The sequence below is a fragment of the Musca autumnalis genome, unplaced genomic scaffold (assembly GCF_047663935.1).
Source record: "Musca autumnalis isolate F117 unplaced genomic scaffold, ASM4766393v1 scaffold_1, whole genome shotgun sequence".
NCBI classification, from domain to species: Eukaryota; Metazoa; Arthropoda; class Insecta; order Diptera; family Muscidae; genus Musca; species Musca autumnalis.
The window spans coordinates 185,839,002-185,860,877 of record NW_027411644.1 but is presented as its reverse complement, the minus strand read 5'-3'; the positions used below and the strand labels follow the sequence as shown (position 1 = coordinate 185,860,877).

Below are 21,876 nucleotides of genomic sequence, written 5' to 3'. Positions count from 1 at the left end.
ACAACCCTACGCCTATTTATTTCAATAAATTCCTTTTAACTTACTGATGCTCTAGAATTCTCGGAGTCATTACAAATATTGAGCGCAATTGGATCTCGCTTTGCCGAGCACGTTAATATCATTATTTTTTGGAATACAGATCCGGATATCCAAATATTGGAACCGGTTATTTTGATACTAAAACTTAATTTTTATTAGTTTTTTATGAACCGATCAACCGTATATATATATATATATATATATATATATATATATATATATATATATATATATATATATAGATATATATATATATATAGATATATATATATATATATATATATATATATATATATATATATATATATATATATATATATATATATCATTAGAAAGATATTAAAATCGTTAATCAGATACGATTAACATGTGCCATTCATATTACGCGGTTATGGCGCTGGAACAAGAAACCCGTATTGTTGAAACACATAAGAGTATACTTTTCACTACGCGAAAAAATTAATATAATTACAGGTAAAATCGGGCAGATTATGAAAGGGGACCGAAAATAGAAAACACGTGTATCGGCGTTTTAAAAGTTTACGTCGGGAAGTACCCGAAATACGTCGGAGAAGTTCCCCCGATTTGTACATATTTGGAAATAATCGAGTTAGGATTCCTTGGAATCCTTGCGTTTTAGGCATATAGTGTCTTTGGCAATATTACTGTCAACAATGCGAGGAGTATTTAATCCTCAAGCGAGTCAATAAAGGGGACTTTATGGTCTCGTTTTCCAAAAACGGTTTAAATCCCCTTTAAAACGTGATCGAATCGTCCGAATATCCCACCTTTACAATGATGTAAAGCAGGTTGGCGTATGTGGCCAAATAACGGAGATATCGCAATAATCGGTAATACATCCCATTTTTTAATTTTTTTGTAATCACACTACACGTCGCAAATTTGATTCGTCACGAAATTTTTGATTTGGTTGATGGGGGTCTCACAGAGAAAGAAGCCTATTGATGGTTGGCGTACATCCCACTTCTCCATTATTTTTTTTTATTTGAGTTGTACTGACGCTGCGTTTCAACAAAATTGACCTGTATTAATGAAGACATTCAGAGCAAAGGCACTAAGCTATCCCAATTTCAATATTTTGAATTTTACCAGTCAAAAGCTTATGCTCAGAGTGGCTCACTTGTATAACAATGAAATATCTATATCAATTTTGCCAACAAACTACAAAAATATGTTTAAATGAAATTTATTTGTTCATTTTTTGAGGTGATGCATGAAAGTAACATGAAACTTAGCTTTAGACAAATAGTACCAAAAGAAGAAAAAATCTACACAAAATTTCATTACAAGTCTCAGAATAAACTACTTGTCTATATATAATACTTTTTATGAAAATAACACTAGGAATTTCTTTACAGTTTTTAATGTTAATTTTGAATGTTTCTATACAGAGCCAAAATCTCCCTAAATACTTCACTTCTTGGGGATAGTATCAAAAGAAGAAATGCTCCAAATCAAATTTCACTATGAGTCTTTGAACAAAAGCAACCTGTAAACATAACATATAATATCTTTAGAAGCCCTTGTTTTTGATATATAGTTAGAGGCCATGTTTATGAGTTTTGTCCAGATTTTCCTTATTCATGGACATTAGAAAATTTTTGTTGATGCTTTTTCGTTATGAAGTCGTCCAGAAGATGTTGTTTGTGCCCTCGGTTTAAACAGTTTTTGCTATATTTATGGTGAATATATATTTGAAAAATATTGAAAACTTGAATCCGACTTTATAAAATTAAATTAATTTGTAAAATTACGGTATAAGCCATGGGTTCTTGATATTGAATGTTAAAATGCGGGGGAGGACTACGGTTATAGTAAAGTGAAAATATATATATATATATATATATATATATATATATATATATATATATATATATATATATGACATATAGAGCTGTGTTCAAAATAATAGGAGTGCCCATTAGGGCTATAACCAAAAAAATACCACCTCATAGCCGTGTAGAGCATGGAAAACTATTATGAAATACAGCGTCAATTTTTCTCTATCGCGAAAAAAGTTTCCGCACCAAATGCATTGAAGTTCAGTAATGCATTTTTTAATTTTAGCTGTTATGACAACATATTTGCTTTTAATTAAAATTTTTATTTTTTTGTAATCTAATTTAAAATCATTATCAAAGCGTTCTGGACCAATTTGTTCTCAAATCGCGCCATTTCGGAGCATATTAGGAACTCTTGATACTATTGCAATTTTAGCTTTTTCTTTATAAACTCGTGAATTTTATGTTTATATTTTTTGTACCTACCGGACAAAAGAATATGGGTCATTTGCAACGAAGTCGCGAAAGTTACAGGCTGTTTTTGTTGACTTTGACTGTGAGAATCGTATATGTTTTTTACAAAAATACAACACCAGTACCACGTGGGGAATTTTGTCCTAATAATGAAAACGCGTTTCTAAGATCGATTCGGTGAAAAAAGTTTCCGCGCCGACTATAATTACTGAAACCCTTTTGATATTTTTTCTACTTATAATTTTAAATTTGCTTTGTTTGAATAAATATTCATAGAAAAAAATACAATTCTCACAGGCAAAGTCATTAAAAACTGTCTGTAACTTTCGCGAATTTGTTGCAAATGACACCATATTCGCTTGTCCGATAGGTACAATAAATATAAACATAAAATTCACGAGTTTATAAAGAAAAAACAAAAATTGCAATAGTGTCAAAAATTCCTAAAATGCTCCGAAATGGCGCGATTTGAGAACAAATTGGTCCAGAACGCTTCGGTAATGATTTTAAATTAGATTACAAAAAAATAAAAAATTTAATTAAAAGCAAATATGTTGTCATAACAGCTAAAATTAAAAAATGCATTACTGAACTTCAATGCATTTGGTGCGGAAACTTTTTTCGCGATAGAGAAAAAATTACACCTTTTTTCATAATAGTTTTTCATGCTCTACACGGCTTTGTGGTGGTATTTTTGATATTTGCAAAAAAGTGCAAAAAGTTATATCCCTAGTGCCCATACACACCGAGTGAATGCTCAAATAAACATATTTACACTTCTCTATTTTGGCCAAATTTGTACTTCTTTAACATTGTTAACGTCCCAACTATTAATTCATTAACAGAAATGTGGCAATTTGTTTTAAATTATTTACTGTTTACACCAACATTATAAATCGCCTTAATTTTTTTGTTCAAAATAATAGGAGTGTGGAAGAAAAACAATAAAAATATTTTATTTGAGTTTAGGACCAAGCTTGTCAATATTTTAGTTGTTAGTAGTGAACTTAATAGATTTGAAGGCTGTTTGAAAACAAAAAAGGTCTCTGGATGTGCCCACAAATAGGATATTGTCCTTGCAGCTATTTTCCCATAATTTTAGCATTTATTGGGAAATCGATGGATTTTATAAACAAAACCTTTATTGATTAGAGTTGTTTAACACTCTAGCTGTTACCTCGAACGATACATAATGATTGATTCCCCATAAATTTGTGTATTTTGATCGTTGAGCGAAGTTTTAACCTGTTCCCATTAGACCTTTATGTAAGGATCGACCAAAAAATCGTATCTATAAGGCATTAATTCCTCCGCCAAATAATGTTTTGAGGCCCTTAGCATCTTAACTACACTCAGAACAATTATTTTGTTTATATTTGAAAAATTGGATGATTGGCAGATATGAGCTATTTTTCTAGACGCTTTGTTAAAAAGGTAATTTTAAGGAAATACTTCGGAAGTTGCCCTACGAATATGTTTATTAGGTTTTGCATCGTGTAAAACACAATTTTCTATGAGAACTAATCTAAATTAAGTACTTTTGAACCAAAAACGTGAATTTATGTAGAAAAATATAGTACGGTGTATGCCAACCATAGAGTAGTCAAAGCCGGATTATCACATAATGTGTAAAACCAATTTCAATCGTTCACGCTTTAAAAAAATTTTGGAATAGAAGTGAAATTGATTGTGTACATAAAGCTAACATCCTTAGGACCTCATAATTTTATTTAGTCTAGGAATAAATGACTTATAAAAGCCCTGTTTTGGCCGATCCTTTCATGAAGGTTTAATGAAAACTGTCTGAAATTTGGTTCATGGTTCAAAATACACCCATTTATGGGATACCAATCATTATGTTTTGTTTGAGGTAACAGTCAGGATGTTAAACAACTCTAATCAATAAAGGTTTTGTTTATAAAATACACTGAATTCCCCAATAAGTGCTTAATTTACTGGAAAAGTCGCCAGAAGGACAATAGCCTGTTTTTGGATACTACCAAAGGACTTTTGTTTTCACAAAAATTCAAATATATTGTATTGAGTACTATCAACTAAAATATTTACAGTTTTGGTCGTAAATTCAACTAAAAATATTTTTATTGTCCTTTTCCTTGCGCACTCCTATTTTTTTGAACAAAAAAATTTTAATTTAATTAATTCTCTTTCGAGTTGAGCTGTTAGGCCTTGAAAAATTAGGAGTCTACCGAAGTCCCACGCATCCAACCATTACACTACGTTTCACGGGTGGTAAATCCGATTGTTTTTGTGGCAGACGAAGGCAAAGCTTGGTAACTGGTATATATATCGAACTTCATTAGATAAATGTATATGCGAAATTATGTCAGTTAATTGAAACTCCAAACTTTTCCTATAGTCCTGCTTGGTAATCCCATTTTTCAATGTTCACAAACGTAGTGTAATGGTTGGATGCGTGGGACTTCGGTAGACTCCTAATTTTTCAATGTATCTCTAAAGGCCTAACAGCTCAACTCGAAAGAGAATTAATTAAATATCACTATAAATGGCCTTCGCCTTAATAAGGCAAAAATAAAAAAAATTTTAAGACGGTGTAAACAGTAATTAATTTAATACAAATTGCCACATTTCTGTAAATGAAAAAAACAGTTGGCATGTCAACAATGTTAATCAAATACATAATAAGACAAAAAGGAGAAGTTTAACCATGTTCTTTTGGACCATTCTCTTTTGTGTATGGGCACTCCTATTATTTTGAACGCAACTGTATGTCCTTACATACATGATTTTGGCGTGATTATAAAACTGTCTTGCTGTCTGTAACTCCTGTGTGGAGAACATTTTAGGATTCGGGAACAATAAGACCCCTTTAATGACTCGCTTGAGGGTTAAATTTTGTAACTGAAATACTCCTCGTATTGTTGGCGGTTATATTGCTAAAGACACTATATGCGTAAAATGCAAGAATTCCAAGGAACCCTTACTCGAATATTTCCAAAAATGTACAAATTGGGGAATTTCCCGACGGATTTGGGGTACTTCCGGACGTAAACTTTCAAAATACCGATAAACGTGTCTCCTATTTTTCGTTCCTCTTTCATAATCTTTGCAGGGTTTCGTGTAATCTTAAAAAAGTTCCATTTTGTTGTACAGTGAATTATATTTAGAGTTTGGCTGGAAATCAATTCATAGTTTGCCTTATGCAACAAACGTTCTGTATAATGCCAGCTAAGTGAGAAGAATTTCTTATACCCTCCACCACGAACTGTATTGAAGCATATCCACAATTTTTGGTGGGGAAGTTTCTGAACCATTGACAATTGAAATGCCAAATTACAGCCAATTCGGGCTAAAAATGAAGATAAAATCTTCAAAATACTTGAAATCGAGTGGTACCGCTGTATGGGAGCTATAGCAAAAAAATTGACCCATATTAGTTTTGGTTTCATATGCATGTATTGTCATCCAAATCTGAAAAGTGGGCAAAGTTTTAGTTCGATTGGTCACCTGCAACTGTGTTAAAAATGTGTTACTACCCTGTAGGAAGCATGGGGACATGTGTCGACATGTCACCACTTTGTCTACTATTATGGTGACAAAGTCAACACTTTGTCAACAGGTTGTCAACAATTGATACTTTTACCTAAACAAGAAGAAGCATTGTTTATATTGAAAACTGATAGCCCAACAAAGCATCTTCTTATTTTTTTCTTCATTTTCTCAATTGTTTGACGTAAAATAATTTTGGCGGTTCGTTAAAAAAGTGTTTTTGTGAAAAATCAATAAAATATATAATTTTAATAAAAAGTATGAGCAAAGGAAATTAGGAAAGGAAAATAACAGACAAGTGAGAAAATAGACAATTCTATATCAAAATACAAATTCTGAGGCGGCTGACAACATTTGTGGTGAAACTTGACAACTAGACATTTTATGGAATCTTTAGAGAATATTGTGGAGCATGACGAATATATTGCGCCGTCTCGCTGGAAATGATGAACGCAGCTTACATCTAATATTTGGACACAACATAATAATGAGTTAAAATGTTGAAGGGGTTTTTGGCAAAAATCGATTGCGAGATTTTTCCAATGTTTATACAAATGAAATGTGTAAACAAATTTAAGAACATTTTGTTTATTTATGCTTATTTATACATGTTTATTCTTTTCAATTCCTAGATGTTTTATCAATATTCAGCGAATCGCCTGATAAAACGTTAAGTGCAGCAGAAGAAGAAATATTTTAGACCGATAAGTCACACCAATCCTTATGGCCAAGAAAATAAAACGGCGATGATATTTCTGGCAATGAAAACGATTATTTTATTATTGGTTAGACAGCCTTTAAAACATTGACTTTATTTACTAAATTTGTGCTTGGGCTTAGCCCTTTATAAAGATCAAAAAGACTGTAATACGCAATTTGTACTTTTTTAGTATTTTCATTATTATATGTTTTTCTTTAAAAAATATACTACTTAAACAAAAGTATAAGTTCAACGTCTGTTTAAGCACACTTTATCTTTTTAATCTATAAAAAGTTCCAAATAGGCCAAAAAACTTAAAAAAAATTTGTACCAATGCCTCCATATGACCCTTTATGTACTATTGATTCACTACCTCCAATGTCTCTATTGACTCACCACTTCAAATGTTTATTACTACTGACATACTAGTCCCAATGTCAGTACTGACTTTCGAATGACACGTTCATACAAAATGTCTATAGGAAATTACATGAGTTGTCTACAGTTTGTCAGTAGTACTGTTGACAATGTCAGTAGTTAGTCAGTATAGATTCACTATTCACATTTCCTACAGGGTAGATTTGAACTAAACGGAAACCAAAGTAAGTTAAATAAAACACTGTAAAAATATTATTTTTTTAAAAATAATTTATAGACATTTCCTTGTTTTATATACCGGTGACACTAACATTACAAACGAAAACAAATTTGTATGTGGTTGTTGTTGAGTTGAGTTCTACCATGACTCCCATCGAAGACTAATTACAAAATATCAGCCATTTCGGTTTGATAATGAAGCTAAAACCAACTACCGAAAATCGGGAGGTACAGGTCTATGGTGACGTGGATCTATACCGACAAATTTAAGGTGAAAAGTTTTATACCCCCAACGAAGACTAAATATCAAAGTTCAGCAATTTGGATGGGATAATACCGACAATCAGGATGTACCGTTCTATGGGGGCTACATGAAGACGTGGACCTATACCGACAAATTTCAGGTGGAAAGTTTTATACCCTCAACGAAAACTACATTTCGGCCACTTCGGTGGACTAATAAAGCCACAACCTTCACAATACCGAAAATTGGGAGCTACCTTCTATGGGGGCCATGTCAAAATGTGGACCAATATAGCCCATTTTCAATACCGAAGATTCTAGGAGTAATAAAAACTTCTGTACCAAATTATATAGCTCTATCTTAAGTATTGCGAGCCGTATCTTGCTTTCACATCTTTATATCGACTTAGAATTTTATACTGATCAAGAATATAAAATATATATGGGGAATTCCAAGTGAAATCGGACAGTTCGGAGAAAAGTAATTTTTGATTTCAATCGTTTTTGATTCAATTTATGCTCCTAGCCAACAGAACATTTTAGTATATTTTAAAATTATTTTTTGACCAACGGTACAGAGATATCGCCTATTGAAATTATCGCATTTTTAAAGAACTATGTTCAAATAAATACTCATAACTTCTTTAATATTGGTCCAAATGGGACCATCTTTTTTTTTTATTTGTTTGTTTTTTTATCAGATATCGAAAGAAATATTTAAAAGAAAAATGCACAGTGGACTTCAACGCAAATTTCGGGATGTAATATTTAAAATCAATTTTTAAAAATGATTGCACCCTTCGATTTTTTCAAAAAAAAAAATTATGTTAAACTACGTTCAATTACAAAAATTTTAAGCCCTATGCGGTAATGGGATTCGGACGATTACTATTTTTTCTGAATTTTTTTAAAATTTGTCAATACAATTTTTCGTTTATACCTTTGTCCAAAATTTATTATTTTATTAAAAAAATTAAAAGTTTCATTTATAAATATTTGTTTTGATTCTATATTTATGAATTTATCTCAAACATCTTAAAAACTACGTGATTTTTCGATTTTGAAAATGCATCAGAGCGAAAATTCCATTAAAGTCCACTCTGGATTTTTTTTTCTATTTTTTATGATAAATATATAATGATAAATATGTACTCTTAGCTTCAAAAATAGAGGAAATACAAATTTTGGACAAAGGTATTAAGGAAAAATTGTATTGACAAATTTTAAAAAAATTCAGAAAAAATAGTAATCGTCCGAATCCCATTACCACATAGGGCTTAAAATTTTTGTAATTGAACGTAGTTTAACATAATTTTTTTTTTGAAAAAATCGAAGGGTGCAATCATGTTTAAAAATTGATTTTAAATATTAAATCCCGAAATTTGCATTGAAGCCCACTGTGCATTTTTCTTTTAAATATTTCTTTCGATAGCTGATGAAAAAACAAGCAAATCAAAAAAAAGATGGTCCCATTTGGACCAATATTAAAGAAGTTATGAGTATTTCTTTGCATGTAGTTTTTACAGAATTTGACTTTTTCAAGGCGCAATATCTCTGGAACCGTTAGTCAAAAAAAGCTGAAAATATACTAAAATGTTTTGTTAATCAGCAGCATCGCCACAGCAAAAAATAAAGGAAATCAAAAACCTCATCTGATTTCACTCAGAAATCCCCATATATTATTTAGGGTCTCTAACAAATATTAAATAATTAATAGTTCATTTTTTGATTTCTTTTATTACTCAGTTGTCATAGTTATTATTATTTTTATTTTTCATAAAAAATAATCTCAATTTCTGTCGCAAGATATTATCTACTGACAAAAACCCTCAGGCGTGTGAATTAATTTCGTAATTTATTTTACTCACTTCAATTGCAGAAAAAAAATTAAAATGCTTGATGGAAATCTGTGCCTATGAAATGCCGTAATGAAAATGTCACTGAAACTTCCATGCCATTAATTCCAGCCGCCATCAGGGTTTTTATGGCATATGATAGGAAATTAAAAAATAACACAACAACAAATGTTGTGTGAGCGGTGGGAAACGGATGCGTGATTGTAGGCAGCATTATTGGCAGGACATTTTAAAGAGGACATATGTATATCATCTAAGAGGAAAACATTTCACTAAAAAGAGCAATTCCTATAACTGAATTTAAAGCTTCTGGTTATTCATTTCAAAAGGTATATTTTTGGTTTCACTTTAAATTCATTTTCCTACTTTATTATTATTAAAATGAAGCAGATTAAAGAAATGACAGAAAATATCACATTTAAAGTGGCAAGTCATTTATCTAGCTAGCATCAGCATTATGAGGCGGAATTGTTGCCATGATGTTGGCATGAATTTCCTTTTTAATGCTCAACAATGACATCTGGTCTATTTTACATGGTCTTAATTTTTTGGTTGTTGTAGTTTTTGTTGCTCTTGCAAAAATTCTAATGAAATGGAATTAATTTAATTTTTTTTTGTTCGCCCTTTCATTAACATAATCTTATGCTGGCGACAAAATATTCTTAGAGATGGCTGAGAGAGGGAGGTAGGAAGGTAAATTCTATGAAATTCCTATATACACACAGATGACATAGAACAAAGCTTATCTAAACTGTAAGCACCTGGCAACATGAATATAATTTAAAAATAATTAATAAGCTAGAATTATGATTAAATGACAAAACGAATATGCCTAAAGTCGCAGGGGAATGAATATTTCTTTATGGAAAGCCGCAAGACGTTTTTGATGTATCTAAGGACAATTTTCCTGGTTGCTTAGGACGAATATAGAGATAATAACACATGATTTTTGTAATGAGAGATAAATATTTTTTTATAAATAAATAATTATTTAGTTTCCCTTATTATTTTCTAGGAACATCAGATTGCTATAATAACAATAAACATAAGTTTAATAATTTTTGTGAAGAAGAAATCCATTATTGTTTATTAAACAACGTTTTTTTATATAAAAGTTTCGTTAGAAATTAACATTAGTTTCACATTTTTCGCTAGTGTGTGTGTTTTTAGCCGCCAATTAAGTAACACTTGTGATGTTAATTAAATATTTGTTTTTCAATTAATCACACATTCACACAAACGTCAAACCATTGCAGTTTTTTGTTAGATTGTAATAATTGTCGACGGCGTCAACAACAGCAAAACACCACTGCTATACATGTTGGAAGGTGTTAATTTAAATTATAAACAATTAAAATGGGTTTTTGTTAATTTGTATTTGTGTGCGTTTTTTTTTATTTTACTCAAATAAGAAAATTAGTAAATATGTAAACACAACAAATCAGTGGCATAGTGCAGAAAACAAAAATCATTAGAAAATACCGGTTACCTTTTCCCTTTCGTTTCACAACGAGTTGAGTGTTGAACTGCGACTATGGCCAACGTATCAAAATTGCAGTATCAATTCGATGCGGCTAATATTTAAATTACATAAGAAATAACATAGCTGTCCATTAATATATTAAATTTGTTACGCTACATGCATAGCATAAAAAGAACAGCATAAAAATGGGAGAGCATCATTATGGTATGCCTCAAAAAACTCAAATCAAAGAGAAAAGTCAGTTCTTGTTTGGCATTTATTATACCTTGCGATAGATCGGTTTTAAAATCGGAAAGTTCAGTGTTCAGAATTCTGTAGCTTTTGAACGGATAGAGATAATCAGCTTTCAGCTGAATTATAAGCGGTCAAATTCTGCGTTAGTTGCACAGAAACTCAAGGTCAAAATTAAACCTTTGAGTTTTTTACTATTTTTCATCAAAATATCAGTGCTTTTGTGTTTTTTATATCTACCTATATATTAAAGATGGTCAAATGCCAATAACTAAACTATAAAAATACCAAAAAAAATATGGAAAAAAATATTCAAAATTTGTTTCACAAGTTTTAAAAGAAAAATTACAAAAAAATTTAATTCTTTCAAAAATTTTAAAAAAAATCCTTGGGTTTTCATAAAACTTTTTGGAAACGGTATGGAAAAAACACACATTTTCACCCATGTAATTTCAATAAATTTAAAAAGTGTAAACGGACGGAACGGGACATGTACAAATGTATATATAAACTGAAAGAGGAGACTCTCGGTCATCTTTTTGTAAAAACAGAACATTGTTCCATGTTGTTCAACAAAAGTTCTACACGCAGAGAAGGGATATGGTAGGAGCAATCATATTCAAAATAATAGGAGTGCCTATACATTAAATGGAATGGTCCAAAAACATGGTTAAACTTCTCCATTTTGGCCAATTTTGTATTTGTTTAACATTGTTGACATCCCAACTGTTAATTCATTAACAGAAATGTGGCAATTTGTTTTAAATTACTTACTGTTTACACCAACAATATAAATCGTCTTAAATTTTTTTTGTTCAAAAAAATAGGAGTGTGGAAGAAAAAGGACAATAAAAATATTTTTAGTCGAATTAACGGCCAAAACTGTAAATATTTTAGTTGATAGTAGTAAATCCAATAGATTTGAAGTTTATTTGAAAACAAAAATCCTTTGGTGATAGCCAAAAACAGGCTATTGGCCTTTTGACGATTTTTACCCGTAAATTGAACAATCGATTAATCAATTTTTTAAAAATTAGCGCGTTGCTGATGATTTGTATTTTATGATTAATTTAAAACCTGAGTAATGCCTTCAGCAGTTCCAAAATGAAATGTAATTATAATATTACTGAAAATATTTAATTTGTAAAAAGATAAGATCCATATACAGTGCTGCTCAAAACATTTGCAGCTGGAATGACTATTTCACTTTTTATATAGTTCTGAGGTAATCTATGGATTTGAAATGCAAATATTTTTGTAGGTTGATTGTTTATTGACCCCTTTATAAAGATTTAAAAAAGAATTGGCAATAATTGCACTTATTTTACAAAAATACACGAAATAAAGCTCGGACTCACTTTTGGTCCTGCTCAAAACATTTGCAACTTAGAAAATTTGATTCAAAATCTGAAGATATGATTTGTGTTTTGATAATATATTGTGAGTTTAACCTTTTATTTATTATCTGGACACATCATAAAGGTATCCAGGTAACAAAATAAATTAATATATCCTTTTGAATCCTGTCTCTAAGGATAATTATTAAATACAAAAGTTTTATTAGATATTTAATAGTGTAGGGTCCATTTTAGGGTCGCGGAACCTTTTATATAAATTCAGGTCACTAAACCTGATCGGGTCCGATAAGAACACAAAAATATTTGCAAAAGATTGCTAGTTTTACGTGGTTATATATACGTTTATGCAAAACCCCCTCTTATACGACATCTGTGGTGTGTACGTGGTGCGATTTCGACGTATTATATGTCTGGTTAGTTTTTAAATCCAATAAATATGTCGACCTCATGCCTCTAGTACAATCTCTTTCCATAAAAATACCTCCAGGTCAATATAAAACACCATCTTCGTTTTGGGCCAACTTTTTTGTATAGGGGACAAATTCTATTATCATTCGACTTGGTGATAGAGTACATTTTTTCAACCCATATAACTCAAATATTGATTTAAGTCGGCGAAAAATACTCGGTTTTATAACTCCAAAATCAATTCCAAACATTTGCAAACATTTGCAAAATTTATATGAAAAAAATTGAACTTTTGCTGGAAAGTACTGTTTTCCTAAAATTTGCCCGGTATCTATGGTGTGTATCAGAGGGTTTTGTATAGATTTATCAATGTAAAGCCTTTATATAACATCTGTTGATGACCTCTGAGGGATCTGCCTAATAATTCGCATCATTATTTAATTATCCCCAGCAGTAGATCTAGTTGTACATTCACCTCCTTCCCATCTTATCGCAATTTTAATACTTTTTACGCGGTATACAGCTCAATTTTAAATATTGTCGTGTTCTTATATTTATTTCTAAACTGCGTTGGATCCACAATTTTCAGAAATAAGCATTTTTCATATCTTTGATACAAATTTCGGACCATGACTTTTGTTTTTATTAAAAAAACTAGAAATGTCTTGTTTTCGGCATTCTTGTCTGTCAAAATTAAACATAGGCGGAATAAAATGCATTCCTCATGAACGCATTTTGCCCCCTTCATCTGATTACAAACCATCTTATGGCAATCAATACAAAAAAACTCGACAAAAATTAGGTAATTAATATTCGAACCACGAAGTTGCATATGTTTTGAGCAGGCTAAAACACGTGATCCTCAGACATTTCACACATTTCTGTAACATAAGTGTTAAGAACTGATTAATAATTTTAAAATCTTGAAAGTAGGGTCAATAAAGAATCAAATTGCAAAAATAAATATATTTCAAAACATAAAATGTCCTTAAAAAAAATCTAAATGTGATATAGACATCTGAGTATGCATACCTACATATAATTGTTAAATGATTAGGATCTTCTAAGGCGGGGAGTATGGAGAATTTTGTAGAAAATGTAGATTTTTTCAATGCATGTGTTCTAAGAATTTATGTTTAAAAATAACCAACTGTCTGTCATAAATAATGGAACAAATGTCGTGTCCAAAATATAAAAAATAAGAAAGGGTCAATAATTAAATATGTATTTTCCATTATCACCGCAACGTGTGTGTGCATGGCTGCATAATGTATTTATAGACACAGCGTGCAAGTAAATGTAATTGTATGTGTGTTAATGTTAGATTGTAAGATTTAGTTGTAGAAATTATTCTGAATAAAAGAATGATGAGATTAGGAGTCGGTCTCATAAAATGCTAAACAAATACAAAATAGGAAAAAATAGAGAAGTTTAACCATAATTTTTGAACCATTCCCTTTTGTGTATAGGCACTCCTTTTATTTTGACCGCAACTGTATATTGTTGTTTCAAAAATATATTTTGTGTCAGGAAACATAATTTCGCAAAATATATTGTTGCAAAAGCAACATATATTTTCAGATTTTTAAAATACACTATTTTGTTCTTAGAATATGATTACTCCTACAATATTTGTTATCTGCGTGTAGTCCACTAAATTTGCAATTTCATTAAATTTAGTACCTGAGGATAAATAAAATAGCTCACCTAGTTTTAACGCTACTGTAATTTATTAAAACGATTTTAAAGGCCACAATCCTGCCTACCTTACAAAAAAATGGGCACAATATCTGTTAAAGTTTCCGAGAAATAGCTACTCCAGAAATTACGTATTTCTCAAAAATGGAAAAAATGACCGTCTTTAGGTGCAACCCACTCCTACACCATCCAATATTTTGACCTATATTTTTTTTTTTTTTTTTTTTTTTTTTTTTTTGGTTACCTTAGTTTCAATATTTTTAGTATCCATATTTACATTAGGCAATTTTCCTTGCGGCAATTGTCAGTTAGTAGGTGAGAGAGGGTGTTGAGAGGCAAAGGGTTACCACATGCCTGGCCCCTATCTCCATCAAACTGACAATTGCCGCAACGAAAATGTCCTATTGTAAATATGGACATATAGTAATTAAATATCTTTGACATAACAACATTTTGATTTTTCGTCAGGAAAACCAATTTCTGAACCACCGTGCACCGCTCAAAATCTTACCAACTAGATGTCAAAAACCTGGTTTAAGGTCACTTTTACAAATAATAATATGAAATAATATAAGCAAAATTTTTGAAAAAAACCATTATCTCTGATAGTATAGATTAGACCGTGAAAAAAATTTGACCGCTGAAAAGGGGCCGCAAGTACAACCAGTTAAAAAATTTCAAAGCGATTCGAGAGGAGCTCTTAAACTTGACGTTTTCCGAATTTTGTGTGAGGAGTACCGGAAGGAATAGACCGATTCGTACCCGATCTATGCTTGGAAGTAATATACCATATGCAAATTTATAACCAATTCGGTAACTCCCTTCGAGAGTTATCGTATGCACCATTTTAGCGAATATTTTTAAACTTTTGCGGGGGAGTTACCGAAGGGGACCGATATGGCCTATCTTCGGACTTAATCTAATTCTCAGTTTCAGAACCTGGAAGAATCTACTATTTTTAAAATTTATATAAGGAAAACAATTTTAAAAATTTCGAAAATAGTAGATGCTTGGTCCAACGTACTGTAATGGTATGGCGATATTTCCTGAGTATTTCATTGAGACTCGATAAACAGTAGGTCCCATACGAATCGGGGTGAACTCATTGATATGAGAGAAGTCTCTCTTGTCCCGCCTGGGATGTTTGTGGAACAATTATTATTATAGTAGATTCCTGCAGGTTGTGGAACATACGTAAGTTTGGACAAAATATCAAATTTGAACAAAATCAGTCGATCCGTTCGAGAGTTATCGTGCGGCCTTTAGAGCAATTTTGTGAAAATTCACCTTTGGTCCCCTACAAATTACTATGGAAACTTTGAAGACCCAGTGGCCCGTGTTAACATACTCCGATTGTGGTCAAAAATTGGGCGGTGCAGCATAAAAAACTTCGACATTGATTTTCTTCTAGTCTAGTATACACATTTCGGTAAATAAAGGGTGATCCGTTTAGAGGTTCCTACTTTCTTCAAAGAAAAAAAAAACAGAAAAATCTAATTTAATGGGGAATGTTTATTATCATTTGAGAGAACAATCGATTACATTTATTTTCTGCAGATTATGTCAAACAAATATTGGCCGAGGCTACGTCTCCGACGGTCCAACCGTTGAGTCCAATTTTAAATGACTCGTTTATGCTTTTGGACTGGAAACGGGCGAAGCAGCTTTATCAGCATACAATTGTGACATTACATATTCTCACTGGAAAGAGTCTAACGCAGTGATGTGAGACGATCTTGGTGACCAATCGTCTAGTCCAAAACGTGCTCACCGACGTATTATTTCAATATATCCATTGATTGATGCGATGTGTGAGAAGTGGCGCCGTTTTGTTGAAATCAAATGTCGCCGAAATTACCATATTCAATTTCAGACATCAAATAGTCAGTTATCACGTTTTCATTCTTTTTTCAGTATGTTGTTCTAGCGGCCCCATTTCGTTTTTTCCGGAGTAGGTCAATACTTCCTGAGATAATGGGCCAAAAGATCCAAAACCCTGCCGTCACATACTGAAATGGCTCTCAAACTTCATTTTACCCGAAGGAGTGGACCGATATAGTCCATATTCGAACCCGATCTAAATCTGGAAGGAATAATACGAGGTGCAAAGTCTGCACCAATCAGAAACTCCCTGTGAGAATTATCTTGCCGATTTGCCATTTTGGTTTGGTGCCGTCAGGGTTTCTTAGAGTTTTTAGTCCAATATCTCCGTAGACTTTACAATAGGGCAAAACGAAAAAAATTACCTGCATTCTGGGACAACTACAAATCAAAACTAAAAGAATACAACAAACTGACAAGGAATGCCAAACGCAACTCCTTGAAACTTTTCTGCGTACAGGTGGATAGCGTAAACGCCGTATCAAAAATTAAAAAGTTTCTATCCAAAACCCATACACAAGCCGAGCTAATGGTTGATGAAATGGGAAGGAAGATGGAAACAAGCGAGGAAACCATAGACCTTCTGATGAGAACACACTTCCCTTCAAGCACTGCGGCCCAAACAGTGCTTTTGACGGAAAATGACCAGATCTTCCCGGCCTTACTTCGTCCAAGCTGGTCAGAATTTTCAACGCGTACTTAAAATTTGCGTATACTCCCATAGCCTGGCAGGAGGCAGGGGTGATTTTTATACCCAAACCAGATAAGGCAAGTTACGCAGTACCAAAATCTTATCGCCCGATAAGTTTAACATCTTTTTTACTCAAGACAATGGAACGGACAGTCGATACCATGATCAAGAGCAAAATCCCCAACGACATGTTGAAATATAAACAACATGCATGAACATGAAAGGTAGATCAGTGGAAACCGCATTACATGAGGTAGTACACCACATAGAGAGGACCTTCGAATTGAAGATGTACACATTCGCAGTTTGCATCGACATAGAAGGTGCTTTCAACAACGTCAGCACGGAAACGCTGATCCACTCCTTAGACGAATTTCGTGTAGACAGAACGCTGAGGAACTGGATAGACGACATGCTAAGGAACAGATGGATAAGCTGCGCGCTACATGACGTAACAAGAAGAGACAAAGTAGGGCAGGGAACGCCACAGGGGGGGATTTTATCGCCGCTTCTGTGGATCACTACCATAAATAGTCTACTAAGGTCCTTAACCAAGGAAGGATTTGAACCAGTCTGTTATGTAGACGACGTTTTAATACTTCTAAGGGGAAAGAATCCAAATCTACAAGGGGTGAATCTATAAATCAAATAGTATCGGACCGGATACCAGAATCAAGTGAAGTAGCTCCGTTTGAAGTTCTAATACCGGACAGAGATATGTGGATCGATGGATCCCGCTGGAAGCTGCGGGTTTACGGACGGGGCTGTGTTAGGGGGGAGAACGGGACAGGGTCTTTATATCGTAGACACGGAAACGAGGATCTCCCTTCGTCTGCCGGATCATAACACGATCCTCCAGGCCGAAATCCGAGCGATCACAGAATGTCTGAACTGGTTTAAAACAAATACAAGGCCACTCACAGTTAACATCCTTACGGATAGTAAAGCAGCAATTAGAGCTATAACAAGTAAGGCAACAATATCGAAAACTGGCTTAGAGTGTAAAAATTCAATTAACGACTATTGCCATTATGGCTCGGTAAACATTATATGGTACCAGGACACATAGAGATTACGGGAAACGAAGTAGCAAACTCCTTAGCAAAATAAGCCAGGGAGCTACCTACAGTAAGTCTAGACAATGCCAAACCTTTAAAGGCGACGCGTATAGAACTGACAGCTTGGGCAAAGAATGCTCATGTATCCCTATGGAATAACCAGGAAAAGGGAAAAAGTACAAAAATCCTATGGGGAAACCCAGACCAGGACAAAACAAGTGACCTCCTAGTGATGAGTAAAAAGGATATCAGTAGACTGATCAGTGTCCTCAAAGGGCATCTAGGACTACAAGCGCATCTGCACAGGATAGGCTGTGCAGAGAATAGTGAATGCAGGGCATGTGGCGAGAACAACGAAATGTTGGAACACTATCTCTGCCACTGCCAGGCATTCACAAACTTGATAACTCAACTAATGGGAAACGACATAATTACAGGACTCGACCATATCAAGGACATCGGGTTCAAAAACTTGAGGGACTACGTCAATGGGACGGAACTCCTAAACTAACAACAACAACTTCCAGGACATATAAAATTAGAGCGCACAACAGGCCTATTCTGGCTTAAGTGTATGCCCTTTCTTTTTAGGGACATGTGGTGATCTTGAATCACCCCTCTTCTCAACCTAACCTAACCTAGTCCAATATCTCAGGAAGTATGGACTTGCGGAAGAAAAAAAATTGTACCGTCGTAAAGGGAACCGAGAGGACAACTTACTGAAAAAATTCAAAACGATCCGAGAGGAGCTCTTAAAATTCACCGCACAAAGAAGTGCGCGATGTTTGGTGTTTTGGTCGACCCATGTCGTCTTCCATCACAACACGAACAACGCGATCAAGCAGATGATGCAGAACATGGATGTGGGCTAACATCCAGATGATGTCTTTTTGCCTATAGTCACGCTTGTTGTATCGGCAACAATCAAGGTTAAACATGTCTAAAGGCCTGCGTACATAAGCTGCTTTGCCTGATTGCCTTGCTTACCTGCTTCATTTCTGACGTAATAAAAATAATAGAATAAAGACGAAATTTCGAACTGGGTTGCCATCAGTTGGAAATTGGGTCGGCCTTCTTTGTTCTTTTATTTTTTTATTGAAGCAGCAAAGCAAGGCAATCAGGCAAAGCAGCTTATGTACGCAGGCCTTAACACATTCTGTAGTCTTCCTTCCATTATTTTAGCTTTACCATCTTTCAAGTTGAACTCAGCCAACTTAATATCTTAAGATTCGTTATTGTGGTCCATCGTCTGGTAATCAAAGCTTTCAAGGTGTTCGTCTTCAGAGTTTATGATTCTCTTCTTCGCATAATGATTGACATTGTTCAATATTTAAATCGAATAAGCGTTATTTTCATGAAAAATGGTTTGAGAAAAAGTCGAAAAGTCATCACCCTAATGTGTACACAACTTTTCATGTGTACACAAACTTATTTTAAATAATTGGATAACTTTTTTTATGTGGAAATGTCGAAACCCATTCAAATTAATTTTCTGCAAAGACAACAACAACAAAATATTACCACAATTCTATTCTTAAGAGGATAATGAACAACGACAACAACAAAATTGCAACAAATTTAGATTGAAAATAATAAATCATTATTTTTGTATATACGTATGTATGTGTGTGTGTGCGAATTTTCACATTCGATGAAAGAAAGAGAGTTCATGTCCCAAGGACGTCCGTCCGTCCGTCCGTCCATCCCTCCATTCGATGGTCCACAAATGCATTAGTTCAATATGGTATCACCATCATCATTATTATAAGAGGATTTATAATGGATCCAATAAAAACAACAAATATAAAAATGATATATGATGGTGAATGAATTCTACGAAAACGATATTGATTCATTAATGGTTTGTATTTGTTTCAGTTATAAAAGTTTGAAATCGACATTTGTTGAAAATACCAAAAAAAAATATTTTTGGAAAATCTCTGTAATCCGTCTAGGATATTTTTGAAACTAAGTTTTAACCATACAAACCCATAGACAAATTTATGAAAAAGGAAAAAATATACAATTATTCTCAACACTTACCTCTAATGTGTTCTGTAGATAAATTTAAACTTGCGCTGAAAAAAATAAATAAAACACCAAAACAATTAATCTCAAAAAATGTCACTCGTAAAATGTTACTTAAATGTAATTTGATAAATGAAATGTTTACAAAAATTCGTTTACATTTAAAAAAAGCTACCAGACTTGTTTAAATATTTTAAAGCTCTGCTGAGCGACTGTGTCAATCATCACAAGCTTAGCTGATTGGATGTTAGCAGCCAGTCGGCTGATACATATCTGATGAAATGCTAATTATAAATGGATTGACATATTTCTTAATGGCATTCCATTAGAAGAATACAAATTGCACACATCAACAAGAAGAAGAAGAAAATAAACGTCAATCAATCAAATTGTATTGTGAGACAAAAATAAGAAGAAGAAGAAGTATTAAAGATTAAATTAGAAGAAAAAGAACAAGAAGGCGAAGAATTCAGAGTATATACTCAGAGACGTCTTGCTTGTATATTCAAATATTTCCAACTCATCAAAATATTGGATTAGACAAAAAACGCTATCCAACAAATAATCTCCTCATCAAGTCCTTATTTTATATGCTTGAGTATTGTTCTTAATGATATCACGGGTTTTGTTATATACTCATCAAATGATGTGACGTTTAGAAATTTCTCCAACCAAAAATGCCAAAAATTCAAAAACAAAATAAGTGATTACATGATACTTGAAGTTTGCAACTTATACAACTCCTTACAATTAGAGATCCTGTGCCGAATACTTAGCGACAACAATCATACGCACCAATATGCAGTGAATTCCCATCTTCATAAAAAAATTGCCAAAAAAAACCTTGAAAATATCTTGGGCAATTGAACGACCTAGTTCACTGTCCTTGTTCAAAAACGTATGGGTAACGTCATACAAACTAACGTGTGGTATTACGTATACGCAGTTTGTTCATACAAACGACCGGTGTCCATTGAACTAGATGGTGAACTAGGTCGTTCAATACTGTTCAATTGGCACAACTCTACACTGGAGCTGTCTAGATAACACCCAAGCAATCCAAACGAAAACGAAGGTTTGGAACAGCGCCCACGAGTCTGTCTGGAATCAGTATCTAAAGTGTCCAGTCATTCTACAAACAAAAGGCTGAGTCCATTGATTGAAAATCAATATCATTTTGAAAATCCTCCATTCGAAAATGCCTTTTTTACGCTTTAAGGTCAAAACCCAAATAAATGATCACATGATAATTAAGGTTTGCAACTTATAAAATTATTTTCTACTATTTATTAATAAAATGTAAAAGATCGTGAGGCAATAGTCATAAGCAACGGCAATAGTCATAACCATCAATGTTCTGTGAATTCCAATTTTCATTAGAAGTGGCTCAAAATATGGCCTAACGTTTTAAATATATTCAATGCAGCTGTATACATACTCATAAAATTATGTGACGTTTAGAAATTCCTCCAATAATAATAAAAATTAAAAAAAAAAAAAACATGTAGCAACAATTTTCATGAAAAGCAGTATATTATAAGCTCAACATTTTAAATATATTCAATGGAGCTGTTTGGAAATCACCCGAGCAATCCAACCGAAGACGAAGGCTTCTTAGTCTACTGACAACACCCACGAGCTTACCTAGAACCACTATCTAAAGAAAAGGTTGAGTTTAGGCAGTGGTAGCTATACTTGAAAACAAAATATCCAACCAACAATGCCTTTTTTGACACTTAAGGGTCAAAAAGGAATTAAATGATCACATGATATCTCAAGTTTGCAACATATACAAATATTT

The 21,876-nt window shown here is 32.9% G+C and overlaps 1 protein-coding gene across 2 annotated transcripts in view; it reads right to left on the bottom strand.

The window, feature by feature from the left end:
• The window catches only part of Gprk2 (G protein-coupled receptor kinase 2), a 581,675-nt gene that overhangs the window by 339,802 nt on the left and 219,997 nt on the right, over nt 1-21,876 (bottom strand). For both annotated transcript variants that reach the window (XM_073959204.1, XM_073959205.1), the window contains exon 3: nt 20,091-20,125. The gene's annotated coding sequence lies outside the window, so the exon portion shown is untranslated. The remainder of the gene's footprint in view (nt 1-20,090; nt 20,126-21,876) is intronic.